Source organism: Papilio machaon, chromosome 21 (assembly GCF_912999745.1).
Source record: "Papilio machaon chromosome 21, ilPapMach1.1, whole genome shotgun sequence".
NCBI lineage: Eukaryota > Metazoa > Arthropoda > Insecta > Lepidoptera > Papilionidae > Papilio > Papilio machaon.
In genome coordinates, this window is record NC_060006.1 from 5,680,702 (window position 1) to 5,688,073 (window position 7,372).

At 30.9% G+C, this 7,372-nt stretch overlaps 1 non-coding gene across 1 annotated transcript; it reads left to right on the forward strand.

The window, feature by feature from the left end:
- The first annotated feature begins 423 nt into the window (after positions 1-423).
- Positions 424-497, forward strand: Trnat-agu. The gene has a single exon. It is a non-coding gene; the product is annotated as a tRNA-Thr (tRNA).
- The last annotated feature ends 6,875 nt before the right edge of the window (positions 498-7,372 follow it).

Consider the following 7,372-nt stretch of genomic DNA (forward strand, 5'->3'; position numbering starts at 1 on the left):
ATAAATTTATCTTGTATGTAACTATCTATATTAAGGTTAGCAATTTAAAAATGCTTTCATTTGATGTTATTAATTTTAAAAAAGGCCCAAAGTCTTATTAATTACTAATTTTTACTCTAAAGGGCTCTTATAAACTAAACTTTTCTAATTCAGTCCATTTCATTATGTAAAAGGCTGTAAAAACAATAAAAGGAAACGGTTTCGTCCCCAATTTTATTGCAGTATAAAACGACGTTACAATTTAAGTCTTTGAAATTTATTCAATTTATTCTGAAAGCTATTTATTACTTTTTAGTACTGTATATATTTTTTTGTCTAGAACATATCTATAAAAAACAGTGCCAATTAAATGTGTTAGAGAAGTGTTTCGTCAGTGAAAACCCACTGTTAAACTAGTGTTATTTTTCAATACTACACGTAAGCGGCGCCGTGGCTTAGTTGGTTAAAGCGCCTGTCTAGTAAACAGGAGATCGCGAGTTCGAATCTCGCCGGGGCCTACTACTTCTTTTTGTTTATTTTCCTTTTTATTCATGTAAAATCTTTCCAATTAGAACTGTTACTATGAGTTTTCACTGTTTTTACACTTGATGAACATACTGGTATCTCTTTCACTCTATTTGCACGAAACTGAAACAACAATAATTATATTATAAGTGTTACGGCAAAGATTTAACGACTAATAATTGCTAGCAAAATAATGAAACACTTTAGCTTACTAATATTATAAATGCGAATGTTTAGATGGATGGATTTTTATTTGAAGGTATCTCCGGAACGGCTCAACGTATCTGGATTAAATTTGGCACAGATGTAGAACATAGTCTGGAAGAACACATAGGCTACTAGTAATGTTTTTTTAACTCCAAGCGTAGGGAGTCGTGGGCGATAGCTAGTTAAGAATAAATTAATTACGATTCCATCGTGTAACTGTGAAGCTTTACTAAAATTCAGTTTAGTCGGTTTATAATTTAGTTTAGGAATTTGCTCTTTAATCTGACGTATCCAATATGTCAAAGCAATCTAAACCAATCAGCTAACCCCCGCCGCAGCCGTAGCTGTGTGCTGGAAATCCCATTAACTTCAAACGCCCGGGGCATAAACGTTATAGCCAATAACGACGTAAACATCGACAGCTGTCACAGAGTATAAATACTTTCGAAACACTTATTATTTTGTTAAAGTTAAAATGGTCCAGGTGAAAACCATTTCAAGGATAGTGTATGTAAAAATTGAAGTGGAAGTTTTTTGTTATATTTTCGACATTGTAATATTGATTTTTAATTAATTAGTTAATACTGTATCACTATAAGGTTCATTAAAAGTGCAATTACTAATTAATATAGTCCATTGTAAAAATATTTTTTGTAACATAATATGAGAGGTTAAAAACATACATCCATCTACCCATCTAAACTTTCGCATTTATAATAATAATAGTGTCTATTAGACATATCGTTTCCGGTTATTCTCGACTTGCGGACGGTGCATACTTGCATAGACACAACCACGTGGCCAAGATTATCAGCAACTTGCCCTTAAATATGCTCTTGTGGATACTGAGGTACCTTATTACAAATATCAACCTTCACGTGTTCTGGAAAATAGCTTTATCACGCTCTACTGGGATCCATCTATTATTACAGGTAGGACTGTTATTGCCAATAGACCCGATTTAGTAATAATAGACTGGTCTGAAAGTTGTGTAATGTTAGTCGATGTCACTATTCCACATGACGAGAATCTCGTTAAAGCTGAAAACGAAAAATTGCTAAAATACTTAGACTTGGCTCATGAGGTTACCGCCATGTGGCGTATGAAATCGACTACCATTATTAATAGAGTCGTATCGGTGATTGGACTGATAGCGAAGAGCTTCGACCAACATCTTAAGAAGCTCTCGCTAAACAGTTGGATCAAGGACCTGATACAAAAGTCAGTTATTTTAGAAACTGCACGCATAGTGAGGAGGTTCCTGTCTCTGTAGCCCTCACCACTGGTTGCTTAAGTCATGGGATTCCGCAGCCGGTGGTATACTATTTTTTATGTAATTTTTTTTAATTTTGATAACTTTTAATAATTTTGTTAATTTTTTTATAAAATGTTTTATATAGATGTCAATAAATGAATGTAAAAATGTGTAATGAGACCAAAACCCCCCGTTTAAAACTTATTGTTATTTCTTTTTTTAAGGATAATAACAGGGATAACGATACATTTTATACAGAGTTTATGGGTTCAGAAATGTACAGTAAGTCATTTTCGGCTGCAGAACTGTTCGTAAATCATTCTCATTCATTTATTCATTCAGTACATGTCATTCATTCAGTACTACCTGAGTATTAATATCAGCTTCCAGAAGTCTCTATGCAAGGGATAAATGTAATAAAATTGTTGGAATCCATTCGACAGAAACGTAAATTGAAAACACGTCACGAACACACGTCGCTTAATTTGATCGTAAATAAGAGAATTTTATTTATAGCTATTTGGTATTATTACAAGTTAATTTCTTATTTCTTATATATTTTTTTTTTCATTTTGAATAGAAAATATTATTTTATCACAATTAAATAATAAAAAAAAACTTTTATAGCTTAAATAATATTGATTCCATTCCATTCAGCGTCGTAACGCCCACTGCTAGGCATAGGCCTCCCCCAAAGATCGCCACAATGATCGGTCCTATGCAACCCGCATCCAGGATACTCCAGCAGCCTTGACCGGATCATCGGTCCATCTTGCGGGAGGCTTGCCCACGCTGCGTCGACCTGTACGTGGCCGCCATTCCAGTACTTTGCGGCCCCATCGACCGTCCGTTCTGCGAACAATATGGCCGGCCCATCGCCACTTAAGGTTTACAATTCTTCGGGCAATGTCGGTTACTTCGGTTCTGCTGCGGATCACATCGTTTCTGATGCGATAATATTGATATCATATTTAAATTATTTTTAATTAAGTTCAAAATAAATTCACATTCATACTATGGTTATTTTCGTTTGCTCTCGTAATAAAAATCCTAAACATGTTATCAACTTTTCGTGTTATTGTGTAAACTTTGCAAACGCAATAGCAAACAACAAGTTGTAAGGAAATTCTAAACTACTTTTGGACTCCACAATTCTCGTAGCACAAAGTTCTACGAAATGTGACAGTTAAGTAAGAGATAATAACAATCTATGTATATGTTGTTTAACCTTTTATTTGTACGTATTTCTTTATAATTTTTATATACAGGATGTTCGGAAAAGCGGAAGACCACAGATTCGTCAAAATTACAGTAAATAACCACATTAAAAGTTGAATAATTTTGGAAGATTATTAAAATCTTTCTCAATTTATAAAACTGTTGTGGAAAATAAGCTATAGCAAATTATAATATAGAGTGGACTAAATGTATTTTTTGTTGTTAGTTTATAAAATGCCTACTAAATTCACAATTATTTATATACAACTTTGGAGTCAGTTTTACTAGTCTATTAAAAGCTTATAAACATATGTCGAATTTCATAAAACTTTTGTACCAAACATTAACTAACTTCGAGTTAAGTTTCGTTCTCAAGTTTAGTTACCTTTATAAACAAGTTTGAGATTTTACGATCCACCTATTTTCTATTGTTGGGGTACCCTAAAAGATTTATGTGAAAAGATTTTGCCTGAACAACACAAAGTTTAATTTTTCTTTTTTATTTTTATTACTAGCGATCGCCCTCGACTTCATTGCAGAATTTAAAAAAACGTAGCCTATAAATATCGCGCATCATCTACATTCCAGTCCTAACAAAATCAGTCCAGCCTTTCCGGAGATTACCCGGAACAAAAGCGGCCTCGTGAATAGACATACAGACAGACTAAGATGAAAATTCTAAAAATTAGTTTTTAATTATCAACAACACAAATACATCATGTGTGCGAAATATCTTTTTTTTTAGGATATACTCGTAACATACAGACGCTCAAATTTTATTAATATATACATATCAGATTAAGTTATTTAGAAACTTACAAGAATATTTAGTCGTAGATTCCTTATCGTTTATGTGAGCTCTCTAAAAAAACAAATAAGCACTCACGCCGGTAACCTATAGGAGTAAGCAGATATTAAAATATTTACATAAGGAAAATTTTAGTACACTTTTCTAGTTTTCTCCCATATAAACATACGAGTTAATAGTTTTATGTTTAACAAAATAAAATGTGTATATAATATTTTCAAGACCCCTTCCAAAAATATAGAAACATATTTCAAATTTATTTCAGTCGTAAAATGATATATAGAACCTTCATAATTCATTGTCCTTTAAGTTTTGATAAATGTCCAGTTCGAGAATTTATTTCATACCTCATGAAAATAAATCAAATAGAAGTAATTCTAATACGAGAGCATCGGTGGCTCAGGGGTTAAGCAATTGATTTGTAATCTGTAAGTCCTTGTTTCGAAACCTACCATTTATCAATGTATTTTTCGATTTTATGTACATTAATCCGACGTTTTTACGGTGATGGAAGGCATCGTAGTCCAACCTGCACATATCTGCAAAGAAATTCAAATATATGTGTAAACTAACTCGCACTGGGCCAGCGTGATTGACTCTGGTCTAGTCACCCCTAACTTACGAGTAGGGTAGGCTCGGAATCTGTGTGAAAGTAAACTGTATAAAAAAGATTATAACAAATTATCATTATTGCTCTTTTGAATTGTCTTATCTTCTTTTTCTTACCCTAGGAACCTTTACCTTTTTCATTGACAACCTCTTAAAAATGGCGAGCGTATTTTTTAGCTGTTGATATCGAAAGGTAATAATAAAGGTAATAGAAATCATATGACAACCATTGTTATGTACATACTACACTACCCTTATAAACATTATTTTAGATATACTATTCCTTTAAAGACAACACATCCAATGTTTCTATGGCGTTACGGGCCACTTGATGGGAAATTTTTCTGTTAAAAAACAAAAAACAAAAACAAAGTAATAAGTATAAATAAAACGAATATACAAAAGTGTTCACAACATTTTATTGCACAGTGTAACATTTGTATAGAGGTTTGTCAACATTTCGAACCTCGGAAACTATTGCAACTGACTGTACATCAAACATAACAACACTTGCAAAACTTACATATTTACAAGAAGCATTCTAAAGTTTTATCCTAAAAGAACACAGCCGTACAATATAAAAACTACTTTGGCTTTACACTGGCAATGCTTTTATAAATTACGTAAAGTATTATAATATTCAAACTTTATGAGTGCTCTTGGTTAGCCGTGAGCTTATGCTTGCATCTGTAGGTAGTCTCACCGTAGGTGGACCATCCAGCCGATGTCTTAAATTGTGTTCTTAAATACATCTCGTGTAAAATTGCGAGCCTCTATAAAGTTTGGATAACACTGTACTTAATTTTTTTTTTCGTTCACATCAAAGACTTTCAACAATTTCATAACATCAAGCTTAGCAAACAGAAGATAGGTAGTTACGATGACAAAATTTACTAATGTGCAAATTCAAGATTTTGGAAACGCCAATAGCCAAATGGTTACAGGTACGGAATTATCTTGTAGTCGTAGGTTCAAACCTCGCCAATCGATTATTGCATATCGTCCCTTAGCTAACAACACCGCATATCACGTTTTCATCAACTACTAGCTTTTACCCGCGACTCCGTCCGCGCGGAATAAAGCGTCTCCTAGTTCTAAGCTACCTCCCGATCAATTTTCAGCTAAATCAGTTCGACCGATCTTGAGTTATAAATAGTGTAACTAACACGACTTTCCTTTATATATATATAGAAGATATAAGATAAAGGAGACAAAAAAACTGTCTATTAAAAAAATCGGTAGATTTTTTTTGTAATTTCTTAATAAATACGCTATTTAACAGTTAAGAAATAATTATTTCTTTAGTTTTTGTTGATTTACTCTATTTAAATTTTTTAACTTTATTTCTTTTCCTTTCAATTATGTGACCAATGGTTAGACGCAGAATGAGCAGCTCCATCTAATGACATTAAAATGTGAAACCGCCAATTTTCGACATGACCAGTGCTGTAAGATAAGGGACGATTATACCTAATTCTGACACAAAATTCAATCGTTTTAGGAATGGTTATTAAAAATAAATATTAAAAAATTATTTTCAATAATAAAATGTATCAAAATAAACGAAGAGAATTTTCAAAAATTTATAACAATAGTAAATTGTAACGACACCTACTTACAATGTTAAAAGTTAATATCTAAGCTACAAGTGATTTTTAAATATAAAGAATTACACAATAAAATATCTATAAAATATAAGATATGATGAGAAATTATAATCTATTCTACAATAGAGGAAGCACAAATAGTTGCACAACACAGAGTTACAGTGTGTTTCTACTGCTGAAACACACGTATAAAAATATTTCATCATCTCTGTTATATTAAACAGAATATAAGAGATGACAATAATGTTGTGTGTAAAAGTGTTAGTAGTAGAACCCTACTGTTAGATTTCATTAAATAAATCATAATGATAAGGTACATTTATGATGAAAAAGTAAATTCAGATTTTTTTTTAATTAACTAAAGAAGGTTTTATTTGATGTTCAATTTCTAAGACATAAATAAAAAAAAGTTAAAGATTTTTATTTCTTGTTATAAGTAATTTATTGTGCTGATATTATTATTTATTCCTCTCTTATTTTGAAAGTGAAGTAGTTATTTTATGTAATTATGTAAATTCAAGAGTAAAATACCCTGAACCAATGCTTTATATCTTTACATAAATAACTTTTATCAAACAAAGTAACAGAAATAATATTTAAAAGTAAAAATTTAATTAAAATAAAAAAAAACTTTATTCATATAAAGATTTAAAGTGAAGAAAAAACTAATCAGAGTTTTTTTAAGCTGAAAAAGATTCCGTTACTAAAAAAGAAAACATTAAGAAATGTGATTTTGTTAGGTTTTATATAAAAAGAAACAGAACATTAGATACATAATACGGTATATAAACGCATAAAGCTCAAATTTCTCTCAAGAAGTTATTACATAGCGAAGTATATAAAGCTCAGACTTAGTTCATTTACAATATGATAAAACTATGATATATAAATTTTACTATGCACATATAAAACATAGTTTTACTTCCACATACTAAATGTTATATACGTCTTTGAGAATAAGAATAATAAACGATCTTATTAAATAACAGTAATAAAAATTAATTATACAAAAAGGAATCAGTTTTATAGTTTTTTTTTATTTTATATTCTTTCACAAAGTAATAAATGTCCGTAAATTTCAAGTGTTTCAGTAAATTTTCCTGAATTAAAACTGACTGATATTAACTTATCAAATAAAAAGTAACTATTTGATAATTTAACTAA